The sequence below is a fragment of the Monodon monoceros genome, unplaced genomic scaffold (assembly GCF_005190385.1).
Source record: "Monodon monoceros isolate NGI ecotype Baffin Bay Population unplaced genomic scaffold, NGI_Narwhal_1 Super_Scaffold_3, whole genome shotgun sequence".
Taxonomy (NCBI): Eukaryota; Metazoa; Chordata; class Mammalia; order Artiodactyla; family Monodontidae; genus Monodon; species Monodon monoceros.
The window spans coordinates 22,194,974-22,208,877 of record NW_021703780.1 but is presented as its reverse complement, the minus strand read 5'-3'; the positions used below and the strand labels follow the sequence as shown (position 1 = coordinate 22,208,877).

At 39.8% G+C, this 13,904-nt stretch overlaps 4 non-coding genes across 4 annotated transcripts; 1 reads left to right on the top strand and 3 right to left on the bottom strand.

Annotated features, from left to right (window-relative positions):
* The first annotated feature begins 56 nt into the window (after window positions 1-56).
* On the top strand, window positions 57-139 carry TRNAL-UAA. The gene has a single exon. It is a non-coding gene; the product is annotated as a tRNA-Leu (tRNA).
* Window positions 140-5,412: 5,273 nt separating this feature from the next.
* On the bottom strand, window positions 5,413-5,485 carry TRNAR-ACG. The gene has a single exon. It is a non-coding gene; the product is annotated as a tRNA-Arg (tRNA).
* Window positions 5,486-6,933: 1,448 nt separating this feature from the next.
* On the bottom strand, window positions 6,934-7,015 carry TRNAS-CGA. The gene has a single exon. It is a non-coding gene; the product is annotated as a tRNA-Ser (tRNA).
* Window positions 7,016-11,073: 4,058 nt separating this feature from the next.
* On the bottom strand, window positions 11,074-11,146 carry TRNAV-CAC. Its single transcript has one exon. It is a non-coding gene; the product is annotated as a tRNA-Val (tRNA).
* Window positions 11,147-13,904: the final 2,758 nt, after the last annotated feature.

Sequence of the window (13,904 nt, the reverse complement as noted above, 5' to 3'; positions counted from 1 at the left end):
GAAGTCTAATTAATTTTAACCCAGTAATACTTGACCTGTTACTGCTGTGTCGCAGCACCGGGATGGCCGAGTGGTTAAGGCGTTGGACTTAAGATCCAATGGACGTGTGTCCGCGTGGGTTCGAACCCCACTCCCGGTAACTCCTTTTTAGCGGATGTCTTACCTGAAAATGAAAATTCCTTGTACAAAGTTGGAAAATAGTCCAGCATGCAGATGTCGCTGAACTTCTTTTATCCAATCTGACAGGATCTATCTATAATTGGGTGAATTAGATAGTTTAGATATAACGTAAATATTGACATATTTGTATCAAAATCCGCTAACTTAGTTGTTTTCTATGTGTTCCTTTTGTCCTTTGTTCCTTTCTTTTATCTTCTTCCTGTCTTTGAAATATATGAGTATTTTACATGATTTGATGATATCTCCAGCATTGCCTTATCATTTGTATGTCTTAAAAAATCATTAGTTGTTTCCCTAGGGTTTTCTATATACAGCTACAATTAATCAAAGTCCACCTTCAAGTAATGTTATGCTGCTTCCAGTGCAGTGTAAGAAGCTTGTAATAATATACTCCCTCCTATAGTGTGTGTTATTGTCATAGATTTTGCTTTCATATATGCTGTAACTGTACAATACGTCACTACTACTTTTGCTTAATACAGTCTATCATTTTTAGAGTGAAAATTGGGGAAAAGTATTCCTTATATGTACCTCCATTATACGTACAGAAATGGATATTCATTCTTTTGTATTCCTTTTTCCTGAAGTCCATCTTATAACATTTCCTATTTTTCAGGTCTGATAGTAATGCGCTCTTCAGTTTTTGTTTGTCTGGAAAGACCTTTATTTCTTCACTTTTGGAAAATATTTTTCGCTTGGGTTAACAGATTTTTTTTTAATTTCTTTTTTTTTAGCCTCTCATCACTTTAAAATGTCATTCCGTTATCTTCTGGTATACCTAATTTCTGATAAGCCTGCTGTTTTAGATAGATAGATTGATAGATAGATAGATAGGTGATAGATAGATAGATAGATAGATAGATAGATAGATAGATAGATTGGAATTCTCTGACCTTGGAGCTGAGGTTTGATGTACAGGTTTCCTCTGCTATCGGAAAGTAGAGCATTCCTATAAAACCTTTCACAAGCTGAATTGGTGTGAAGTGAAGAAGCAGTTACCTTAGGACACTTCTTGCACATGGATGCACAAAATAAATGTAGGTAAAGCACAGATGTTCACAGACACAGTTCAAAGCTATAGCGGCTTGATGCTGAGATGCTGACTGTAGTTCCTGGGGGAGGAGCTTGGTGGTCCCACCCTTGCTGCTCCTGATGCACGCTGCCTCTATAATGGCTTTCTACAAAACAGGTACAAATGTAGGTCTTTCCTAAAAATGAAGTGGCAGCAAAGTGAACTTTTGAAAAGTGAGGGATATCTGTATTTCATTATCTTGGGAAAATACTCGGCCATTAACTCTTCAAATATTTTTTCTGTTCTTTTCTCTCTCTCTTCACCTTCTGGGATTCTGATTACGAATATATTAATCAATAATTCTTCAGTGCTCTTTTTTTCTTGGTGTTTCAGCTTGGGTAGTTTTTAGGCCTACCGTCAAGTTTATCACTTCTTTTCTCAGCTCTATAGAGTCTACTAGTTAGTCTATCAAACGTATTTGATAGACTAACTACTAGACTAGTTAGTCTTACTGTGTGTGTGTGTTTAAATTTAACATATTTATTGGACTTTTAGTTTGCAACAATCTACTGAAATGTGTCATCTGTTTATGTGTTGGGGTAACGTGGGGACCTACTACTTTCCATTGGCATCTGAAATGGGTGCGGTCTCGAGGGACTAAGCCCGTAACCTGTGGGATCTGATGCTATCTCCAGATAAATAGTGTCAGAATTGAGTTAAACTGTAGGGCACTCAGCTAGTGCTGTAGAATTGCTTGGTGGGGGAAAAACTCCCATGTAGTTGGTGGCCAGAAGTGTCAGAAGCAAAGTGTTCTTGTGTGAGTAGTGAAGGAGACACGCAGGAGGAAAAACAGGTTTTTTTTCTAATGCACTTCTCAGCCACACATTCACCCTTTTAGACTACTGTTTGAAAAGGGTTCTGGGCCTTTTAAACATTTATTTTCTTGTGCCAGCTGGCACCGAAATTTTGTCAGCAGGGGGTGCAGGAGAGACACAGTAGGAGGAAAGAGTTTTGCTTTCTGGTTCCAGGAGCTCCTGCAGCCGTCAGCATCTCCAGCATCCAGCTCCATTCTACTGACTTCCAAAATAGTAAAGAAAAGAAACTGGATATTCACAAATCCATTCACAAATATTTATTGACCACATCATGTGTGGTAAATATTCCAGGATGCAAAAAAGAATTAACACTGTTTGTGGGGATCATACAAAATAAAAAACAGTGGTTTCCAGTAACTGCTGTAGCTCTCATTGCAAACTCTCAGATGGTAAAGTCATTGATTAAGGACAAAATATTCAATGATGTGCAAAGCAAATCACTGATAATCTCATTGCATATGAGAGGGGCATTGTCATCTGATGAGAATTCTGAACTGTTCGGTGTCCAAATAATAATTTACAGTGCTTCATTCATGCCATGTGTGGAATGATTTTTCATGCAACTTTTTACATACTCCATCCAGTCTTTCCCTCTTTTCTTTGAAAACTTCCAGTGCCTGCCACCTTCAGAAACCACATCTATAAAGTAAACATCAGGCTCTTAGTTCTCCACATCATACAGCAATTGAACAACTCGGGTTTGATCAAGGATCAATTCCCCAAACTGTGTTCAACAAAATGAGGGCTAACACTTTTCAAAATTATAAAACCTATGGAGACAGCTCCACCAAATTGCAATCCAGGATCTTTTGTTTACTAAGCACGCTCTTCAATCAGCCAACCCACAGAGCCCTCTTGAACAGAAAAAGAAAAACAGTAAAGAAATATAGTGTGAGAAAGTTTTCATTTTCACATACTAAGAATTGCATTTGGAGAAGAATACAGATATTTTTTGAAGTAAAGAACAAACAAATTCTTTGGAATATGACATTGCCATGGCGTCTGCTTCAAAGAACCACATCCTTGGCAAACTGATCACACTTTACTGATGTTGCTACATCAATAACCGCAAGAAGATGTGAGAGTTAACAAATAATATCACATAATAAGTAAGTTTAATTTTTCTAGTAGTCATATTTTAAGAAGTAGAAATAAACAAGTGGAATTAATTTTAATGTTTTAACTCCTAATATTATCATTTTAACATGCAATCAATAAAAAGTTAATGAGATATTGTACATTCTTTTTTAAAAAAACTAAATTTTAGAAACATGTGTTAATGGCTATTGTTTTGGACAGGGCACTTCTACAACATTCTGGGGGAAAGGAAAAGATACTCACTTCACAGTATAATCTCTGTAGATTTTTTTTGGGGGGGGCAGGAACGTTCCCAATATGCAGAGTTTTGAAAAAACCTAGCTTATCTCCTTTAAGTCCAAGAGTGATTTGATTATTATATCAAAGAAAGGTCTTTTTGTTTATTTGAGAGGGAGGTTGAAACGGACTTCTTTCTAAAACAAGCCTCCACCACCACCACCAAAAAAAAAAAAAGTATTCAATGAAACACGTTTATAAAAGAGAAAAACAAACCAAAAATCTTGAGAATAGAAAAGTCGGTTACCTTTATTGGTTAAAGCCTAGTGGAATAATACTAAAGTTGTGAGCGTCTCCATATAGATGTTCTATTTTTTTTTTTTCTTCTACCATGGAAGTTCCCTGTTGATGTTAGCTGGAAAAAGTGGGTAATAAAATACAACGCACTAGTCCAGTACTGCTTAAAGTATGGTCGGCGGAATAGCAGCAGAAGCATCACCTTGCTAAAAATTCATGGGCTGCATCCTAGTACCAATATAGAATCTCTGGGAGGGAGGGAGGTGAAGCCTAGAAAACTGGGCTTAATACTTTTTCTTAGCGATTCTTCTCCGCGCTAAGATTTGAGAAGTATTTACATCAGGAAGTTCCAAATCCTTTGGACCTTTCTTCTCTCCCCACCCCTCTCCCCTTTTAATTCGGTAACAGCCCAACAGATGAGGTATCAAACGAGGTCTAGACGCGTGGCAGGTTCATTCTTTCGGTTGCCGGCACCCCTCACAACGCACATTGTCCAGAGTCAATCAACTTTTGTAAGATAAATACATGAATACCAACAAATGAAAGTCTCCTTTGCATGTTTTTGTTTCTTTCCCAGCTTCACCTTGATTTCCTTCCCAGGCTCCTCCACTCGGCCCCAAGCGTCTGAAGTCACGCCCCAGGAACACCTAGAAAGGAGACCCAGCTGTTGAAAGAGACACCACCCCCAAATTGCCACTTTCCTCTTCTCCTTTGACACCGTCGCCCTCTTCTTCTCTGTTTAACTTTTGTCTAGGATCGCTTACAACTCGGAACACTTTCTTAGTCTCAGTCTTCGGCGGTGAGGCTGCCGCGCTCTTCTAGTTGAGATCCGGAGCTGGGCGGGGAGATAAGAGTCTGAATAGCTTTCTCGGGTGTCAGGGCAGATCTTTGCCAAGATCGCTGAATTGAGGGCCTAAGGGGGACGCTATGATTTCGTTTGTCCACAGAAGCGGCTTTCCTGCTTCAGTTTCTCCAGTTGATGTCCCTTCTTTTTCCTCTAGGACCGATGCTCAGAGACAGAAAGTGTGCAGGGGAAGAGCCTGAAGAGTGAGAGCCCTGCCCAACGGGGGAAAAATTAATGAAGAAAATACTGGTCAGACTTTGTTTCTTTTCTTTGACACTTCTTTGATCTTTAAAAACTAAGATATACTTCACATTCTATAATATTCACATAAAAGTGTACAATTCAGTGTTTTTGAGTATATTCCCAGAGTTGTGCAACCATCGCCATTATCGAGTTTCAAAACATTTCCATCACCCGCAAACCAACTCTGTACCCTTTCCCCAGCTCTTGGCAACTACTACTGCCGCTATGGATTTGCCTATTCCGGACATTTCATATAAATGGAATCATACAACATAAGGCTTTTTGTGTCTGGCTTCTTTCATTTAACATGAAGTCTTCAAGTTTCACTCATGTTGTAGCATGTATCAGAAATTCATTCCTTTTTATGGTCAAATAATATTCCGTATTTAGTTTTTTAAAGTTGTCTTTCTAAAGACCTTTCTGTCAACTCCTCTTCTCAGTATCATTAAAAGAAACGAGATTAAAAGGACATTTCAGAAGAGAGACAACTTACGCATCCATTCAGACTTAACGGACAGCCAAAATTGCACTGTGTGGCGGACACCATGCAAGGCGAAGAACCAGATCGAAGGACGTTAAGAATTTGTTTGTTATCAATTTGAAAAATGTACACAGAGACATATTTTTTCCTAAAAGACAAGGGAAGTCGAGCCAGCCAGGAGTCGAACCTAGAATCTTCTGATCCGTAGTCAGACGCGTTATCCATTGCGCCACTGGCCCCCCTAGTTACAACGTTCTCTATTACTCATTATTCACTAGAATCATTGAGAAAACAGTTGATTCATGATACAGATGGAAGTTAGTTGTACAAGAAAGACCTATGGATTCTACTAAAACTGATTGGTTATCTTCGGGGTCAATTTGTATAAGTTATATTAACTTAAAATATTTATAATTATGAAAGAATTTTCTGCCTTGGAGCATCATGTATGTGATAGAACGACTGTGGTTAGCATTTTCCCCCCATTTATGTGCGTGATTGTCTGTATTGTTTCTACTTATGAACGCTTCTTTAACTTCTGCAGTCGGTTCATCTGTCCATTCATCAAGTCATTTCATTTTCCTTTGGCACTTACTGATGTTGAGTATGGGTCAAAAATTAGTGATCCATTTAATTTTCAATTTTGATATAGTGAAAGAGAAAGTGGAATAAAACACATTCTTGAGGTATTAATCATATTTTTCAATCTCACTCTCCAAAGAGCTGAAACTCTTTACGCAGGAAATAATTTCAGACTCTAAGCAGCAGGAAAAAAAATTCCGAAACACCCACCCTCCCAAATTAGGCGAAATGGGGGTAATAATTTAATAAAGGTAAACACTTTAAGAACCAAATTCATATAGGAACTTAGAAGTTCAGAGTTAATATAATTATAAAATTAGAGAATACCAGTATCATTACATAAATTGGCTAGCTATATTTAAGGGCTCAATGTAGGCGAAATAGGTATGTGGAGATACAAAAGTGTTTATAAGTGAGGGCAGTTCTTTGAGCGAGAAGTACAACAGTTTGGGTCCGAGTGCAGTCACGGTGCCCACAGCCTTTATCTGTACTCTTCCCTCGTTAGATTTATTGCGTTGGCGCAAGTTGTGTATCTTCTCTTTGCCTCGGTTTCCTCATTTCGATAGTACAATGTTTTAAAGAGCGCTCACACACACACACACACACACACACACACAGATATTTATGATCCTAGACCTTCATGGTTCTCACTAGACTGTTTTGTTTTGTTTTTTTTAAATACCGGAGAACTCTTTAAGGAAGCTACCTGCATCGCCATTAACAGAGCGGGGAATTTTATTACAGATTTTTTAAAACAGAATTTCTTGTTTCTCTTTGCCTTTGGGACCTGCTGCTACTTTTAGATTTAACAGAATGGATACAAAACAAGCAGCTGTTTTGAGCGTTCACTAAGTCTCAGGCTTCCCGGGTACTGAGGGGTAGCTGCAGGTAGTTGGGCTGAAGGAAGTCCCGCCCCCGCACTCAAGGGATTCACAGGTGCCCGCCCAGTTTGGAGGAGGATGGAAGAGCCAAAATACTGAGAGTGTACTTGGGACGGGACGGAAAGCTGCCTTCTTACTCCTCAGTTTGTTTATGTAATAAGACGAAGATTGAGAACCACACTGAGAGAGTCATTTCGTAAATTGAGTGGAAAAGCACTGAGAAACGCTGTGAGCAGGATTTGAACCTGCGCGGGGAAACCCCATTGGATTTCGAGTCCAACGCCTTAACCACTCGGCCATCACAGCTTGATTCCCCAGTTTCTATTTAGGGATCTAAAAAGACCATATAGGTCCCTGATTTATAATCCTGCTTACCAATTCTGGCCATCCTTGCTTATCTGGCGTGTTTATTTTAAGCAGTACGTAAAAGGAGATCACTCCTCAAGTCCCCTCATCAGATCTCTCCGCTCAGCCTCATCCAACTTGTCCCCATCCTGCCAGGCTCCAGGCTGCAAAGTCTCACCTCCTTGAGAGAAGGCAATATTCCAGCATCACAAGAATCCTTGATTTTCTAAAATTTTCTACAGTCTTCATGGATTGCCTGGTTTAGCTTCATACTTGGCATTGAATGAAGTAAGAGTTGTATTAAGTGTGTCTACGATTCTGCTCATTTGTGTTCTCCACAAATACACCATGCCTTACTGCTAGGAGGACAATGTGGCAGGATCTACCAATATTTCAAATGCATATACTCTTTGATACAGCATTTCCACAAATGTAAAACATAGACTTGAACACATGAGAAATTATATTGTGTTCTAACTTATTCTCTGCAGCATTAACTGTAATAGTAAGATTGAGAAAAGCCTAGTTAGTCAGAACTATTAATTAGATAAATTATGGCATAACTACACAGTGAAATGCTATGCATATTTAAAACAAAATGATAAAGATCACTATGTACATACATATGCTATAAAGTAGAAGCAAGGTTCAGAGCAATCTCTATAGAATGATACTATTGGAGATATATTTGTGTTAGATTGTATATGCATTTTACAAAAACAAAACAAAGCTCCCAGTTGAGGGGCTGGAGACTAAGGAGGTGGAATTCTTTGGAAGCAGGAGGAAGAAATTTACTGCATGTCACATTAGACTTTAGATGTTACCTATTTAAAAAATCAAATAAAGGCCCAAGAAAACAGTATAAATGAGGAAGTGGAGGAGAAAAGTTTTCTTACCAGAGTTCTCCTCTGGAATGGTGACTAGCCCTTCCTTTCTGGAACTCAGCGATAGCCAGCACTCTGAAGGAGGCCTCACTTCGAGCCTCAGAAGGAGCTAATCACACAAATAAGATTTGAAGGCACTCAGGAAGCCTGAGGCAAAAAGGCAAGAAGGTTCTGGAATGCTGTCCAAGCCTAGCCCTGGACACACAGGGCACGGGAGACCTGGGAGTCTCTAGGAGAATCACCTGATCCAAGATCAAACGATTCTGGAATGTTCTTCAGACACTGAATTGGATCTTCCATTTGTGAGCAACCAGGACCAGCTCAGTAGGTCAGACCCACCATCTTCACACCCTGACTTCAAAGCCCTTGATTTGCTCTAGGATGTTCTGAAGGAAGTGGAAGAATTAGCAGAATTTAAATAGCTTAAACTTCCTCCTTTGGGTCTAGAAATACAACTTTAAAAGTTGTTTTTGTGTGTGTCTTGTTTTGTTGATTTGTTTTTGCAGAGAAAAGAGCATAGCTCTCTTTTTATTTTCTGTCTTGGCCAGAGTGTAGTTCTCTTTACAGCGGACAGTGCCCAGGAGTTGTTTTCACGGGAAATCCTTCACTCACTTCATAAGTGAGTGAAGTGACTCTGTATAAATCTCCAGTTTCCTGTCCCCAGTTTTGTCATGTAACCAGTGCACAGTTCTGGAGGTTTTATAGCTCTTCCAACAGAACACTTTGGAGAATTAAATAATCTTGGGGTGAAGACTGTGAAATCCACTTACAAATGAAAAAGCTCTTTTGAAATGTTTGTGTGTTTTTCTCAGCAAGATCTTGATTTTCTTCCTAGTACTTCTACACTACTATGGAATTCACCCCCAAGTGGAGGTGGGGACAGAAAAAGGAGGTTGTTTAAAATAACGTCGTCCAAAAGCAGTCACTGTTCATCCCGTCCTCCCTGTGTCCACCTTGGGAGTTTAACTTTTGTCAGGGATTCTTTTCAGTTCTAAATGTACCACATTCTTCTACACATCAACATTCCCCCAGGAGATGTTCTTTCTCTTTCCTCCTGGATTGACACCTGTGGACTGGTATTTTCTTTAAAGCATCTTTGATTTTAAAATTTGTCCAAGTGTCTTTCTCAGTCAACTTCCTTTCTCAATTTCAGGAAGAAATGGGAGGTAAAAAGATATCTTAGAAAATGCCTCCTTTGATGGCTACGAAGACTCTTTCAGACTCAACTGACAGTCAGGACTGTATGGTGGGGCAGCACTTCTGGATGTGAAGGATCAGTTCAGGATAATTTCCTTTCAAAATGTTCTAATAATTGGTTTCAACATCACCCATTGGCCACTGGCCTCCCTGCACAAAAAGTCAATATCAACTTATACTTGACTAAACATAGTTGAAGTCAGAAAAGCAAATGGATGTTTTGGTGATTGCTATAGACTGAACGTGCCTCTCTCCCCCAAATTACATTGAGACCATCTCAGTCCCCAATGAGATGGTATTTGGAGGTGGGGGCTTTAGGTCATGAGGATGGAGTCCTCATGAGTGGGATTAGGTCCTCATAAAAGAGATGTCAGAGAGCTCTTTCACCCTTTCCTTCATCTGAGGACAGTGAGAAGACTGTTGTCTATGAGACAGGGAGCCAGGAAGCAAACTTTCACCAGACTGAGAACCGACACTAGTCTCCGGAACTGTGAGAAATAAATGTTTGTCCTTTAAGCCACCTGGTCTATGGTATTTTTGTTACAGCAGTCCATATGGACTAAAACTGGGATAGAGATGCAAATGAGGCGCACAGGACTGAGCCAGTTCTGGAAAGGTAGGCCCATTCACTTGTGATCAGTTTGCACAATATACATTTGCCTACAGTGTTCATATTTAAAACAACAAAAATCAGCTTTCAACTTTAGAACATATGGTAAGGTGGTGAAGGTCTCTGTAGACTAATTTATAACATATGATTGAAAAGCTGATATACCCCTGAGGTAGGTTAGGTAAGGTGTACTGTTGGCTCAGCCAGCTGAAGGCTCACTGCTTCTGATGGTCTTTCCGACTGGGTATAGAGAAAATAGCAGTAACCATATCAGGAGCTGCATACCAGGTGCCAGGGCATGTGTTAATTTTCTTCATTAATAAAAGAACATCTGGAATAGCAGATGCAATGGAAATAATCACTTGACTAGATCTACAATAACTGTCATTTTCCACAACCCATTTACCTTCTACAGTTGAGTAAGTGAGTTGAATAGAAATTTGGTGAATCTCTGTCCCTGTATCTTTCAAGTTTTTGATGTTGGCACTAATCTCTAAAATCGGTCCAGGAATATCAGTATTGTGTTTTGTTTAATTATTTTCACAGAGGAATTTCTGGTCGCCTCTAATTGGCCTTCACTCCATTAGTCATGGAAATGATATAGAGATTCTGTCTGGAATTGGGGAAGTAACCACAGGGTGGGCTCAGGGATCCACTGTGCCCACAGTGAAATGGACAGGAGGCAAAACTTCATTGGTTGCCTGACCTTCATGAGTACCTACTGCCTGGTGGACAGCAATGATGTTTTTTATCTCTAGCAAGTAATGCCGGTTCCGAGCCATTGTCTAGTAATTCCTGAAAAGTCTGATTTTTTCCTTTTCCCTAATGCACAATCACTTTGGTACATGAGCGCAGGTCCCTTTAGGAAAGGCTAGGAGGAAGAATAACAGTATAAGCTTTTGGCAATGTGCCGGTGGACTTTCTCAAGGGGAAACAGAATTCTCTGCATTCAAAACTGGCTTGAGTCTGGGAGACTTTTCTGCTACAGATCAGGTCCAAGATCAAGCTGCCCTCAGGGTCAGTTCCTGGTGAAGCCTCTTTTCGTAGAAATCCAAATTCCGAAGAGAGCAACCATTTCCGCGGCGCCGGCTCATCTCCTCTGATATTTTCCCAGGGACCCTCACAGGCCTCGTCGGAACCCAGCAGAGGAGAGAAGGGAGAAAGAGAAAAACTGCCCCGTGTGAACAGCGAAACCATGCATCGGCGCGGGACTCTCAGGCTAATTTCTTCCTTCAAACAAAGAGTAAGTGCGAAGATTTGTGGGGTTTGTTATTTTTTAATATAAGCAAGTTGAAATCAAGTAGAAGTACATATCAGGAAAAAAACCTTGTTCCCGCCCGGTTTCGAACCGGGGACCTTTCGCGTGTGAGGCGAACGTGATAACCACTACACTACGGAAACACCTGCTAGCTACTGCTCCAGCTCTTATACATAACTGAGTAGATTTTGCCTGTATAGCCTGGGTTTATTCACTTCATGCCTTTTGAAGAAATGTACATTGTTGCAAAGCATTTCTCTCCCCTTTCCTCCATTTATGAAAACAAAAACAAAAACCTTTCATAATCCCAATTCTTGAATAAATTCCAGGCTTGGAAAGCTAAGGCAGCATCCTGGAGAATTTTTTTTTTTTGGTGAATTAAGGATATGAGTTTGTTGTTGTTTGTTTTACTTTTTTTTGTTTGTTTTTTAAAGCTCTGATGCTTGCATTCAGACTCCACTGCTCTCCATAATATGCTGGTGTTACGGAATGAGAATTCTGCAGCCTACAGTTTCCAAGACTGAATTTAAGGTACTCTTTTGAGGCCCCACTGGGTGTGATTTTTCATGCAGTCTTTTATATGAACGAATCCTTCCACCTCAGCATTTCTATACAAAACGCCCCACTGTCATCTCCTGACCTCAGGATCCTCATTTCCTAGCTGACAACAGGTTCACAATTTTCTCCATCATTTAACTTCTAAAAATCTCTGCTTTATCAAGCTGTCTTCAACATTGCTGGTGATATTATTCTCCAAAATTACAAAAAGGAAGAGATAGGATTCCAAACAGGATATTCTGTTTAAGCAGATGTGCTGACATATGGAAGATACGTGCCCATATATGGAAGTTTTCCATGGCGCATAGTATAAGTACTTTCACTGGATAATGTTGCTAATCTGTCCTGATCATTTGTGTAGAAAATACACCTGTATCAGATGCAAAAGACTGAAGAAGATCTTTCTTAAAGTAAAATGAAGATACCGCTTCTATGGAGAAGACCATCTCCACTGTTAGACAACTAAACAGAAGTCATGGTGGTATTGGATTTTAAGCTCTGGGAAGGTGAGGAAGGTATCATGTGTGGCTTTGGGACCATTATATTGGTAGTTCTCAATAAACATTTGTCAAATCAGGGGACAATATTCGAGGTAGCTTTCTGAAATGTATCCAAATTCCATGTGACATTCTTTTGCCCTGCAAGTGCTCAGCAGTATCACCTGGAAGTCTAAGTAAAATCTGGCAACATACCTGCAGGTGGTCACTCGTTTCACTTCTTGAAGTTTTCATGGTATCGTATGGATATTATATCTCACTTCTTCCAACTTCAATATAAGAACAAAACTGGCTATTTTAAAATATCAGTTGAATAAATGACATGTGATATAAGGATTACCTGAAACAATATGAAAAGCAACTGGCAACATGGTTAATTTCCTTATTGAGAGAGATTAGTCTGTTGCTATATTTTTAAAGGAAATAGTTTCAAGGAATGACAAAAGTACTTTTTGCACAGACATTTGGAAATATTTTAAAAATACAAAGCACTGAGTTCCATTTTGGTTAAGTTGTAGGAAGTTGCAAGTGTGTGTCCCTCTCAACCTACTAACTAAAGCAAAGCCATAAGCTTAAGGGGAGTAGATTTTCTGAACCCATCAGGAGCTGAGGATACTAAAGAATCAACATAAACTAAATTCTAGAAAGAGGCCTTCATAGGAGAAAAGAAGCCTCTGGCTGTCCGTATTCCTGGCAGATGGGCAGCGGCACAGAGGAGGAAAAACCTGTGAAGACCAGATTAGGAGAAACTAGAAGAAACTTAGACATTTTTAAGGTTTGCTTGTGGGCTTGCTTGACCCAAACAGAATTTCAAGTAGCCAAAACCAGTTCTGGTTGTCTCTGATGAGGAGAGTAGGTCAAAAGGGGGTGAGGGGAAAGGCTAGAAAGTGGAAATACCCACTGAGGCACTCTCAAGTTCAAAACATTCTGAAGTTGGGGAGCACGGCAGGAAAACGAAGAGCAATCAGCACTTTGTGTTTTAGCTGCCAACAGCCAGGACTGGAGAGCTGAGAGAAATCTCTCCAAGGCTTACTGAATGGAGAGAGATCTCACAGCCAAAGAAACCTGGGGGAGGACAGGAGAGAAAAGAGAATGCCCAGTCATCCAAACAGCTGACATTCTGGCTGTTAAGCAGAGAGAGGTTTCTCAAGGTTTGGAAATCCGGGAGAGTGGCAGTAAAACACAAAGGGAGGGGAAAAGACTACAGATAAAGTACTGTAGTAAAAAATTTTTTTAATAAAAGTAAATAAATACATACAATTAAATTTTAAAAATTGGTTTTTCCACTCACTTTCCACCGAATTTTTACTAGATGACAAAGAAAATGAAGACAGCTACTAGTTCATATGGTGGATGCTGATACAAAGTTAAAGAAATGTACTAAAGATAAGAAATACCATCTCACAGCTTTTTAAACAATTAAAAACAAAATTTATAAATTCATTAAGGTAAAACAAGTAAATGAATAGTTAACTTGCCTCATTAAAAGAAATAGCTCTCTTTAGAATAGTCTTTCAAATCTTACTCGATATACTATATATATATAAAATCAGTCAATTAACTTCAGCTGCAGAAAAAAAAGAGAGAGAGAGGGTTGTAGGGTCCAACAGAGAAAAGAAAGCAAGCAGAAATTTGCTGCTCTACTGGTCCCTGCCATCGTTGACACCCTCTTGCAGGTAGATCAGGCCAGGCTCAAAAGGGCAAAGGTTTCCCAACTCCTTCCTCTGAGTTGCCTGACCTTGGCTTCAGTTCCCCTACTCCTCTCAGATTCCGGTGTTTCTCCCTGGTCCGGAACAAGGCCCTGACTCCGGACTCGCTGTGGTCTCGACTTCCCTTGTCATAGATT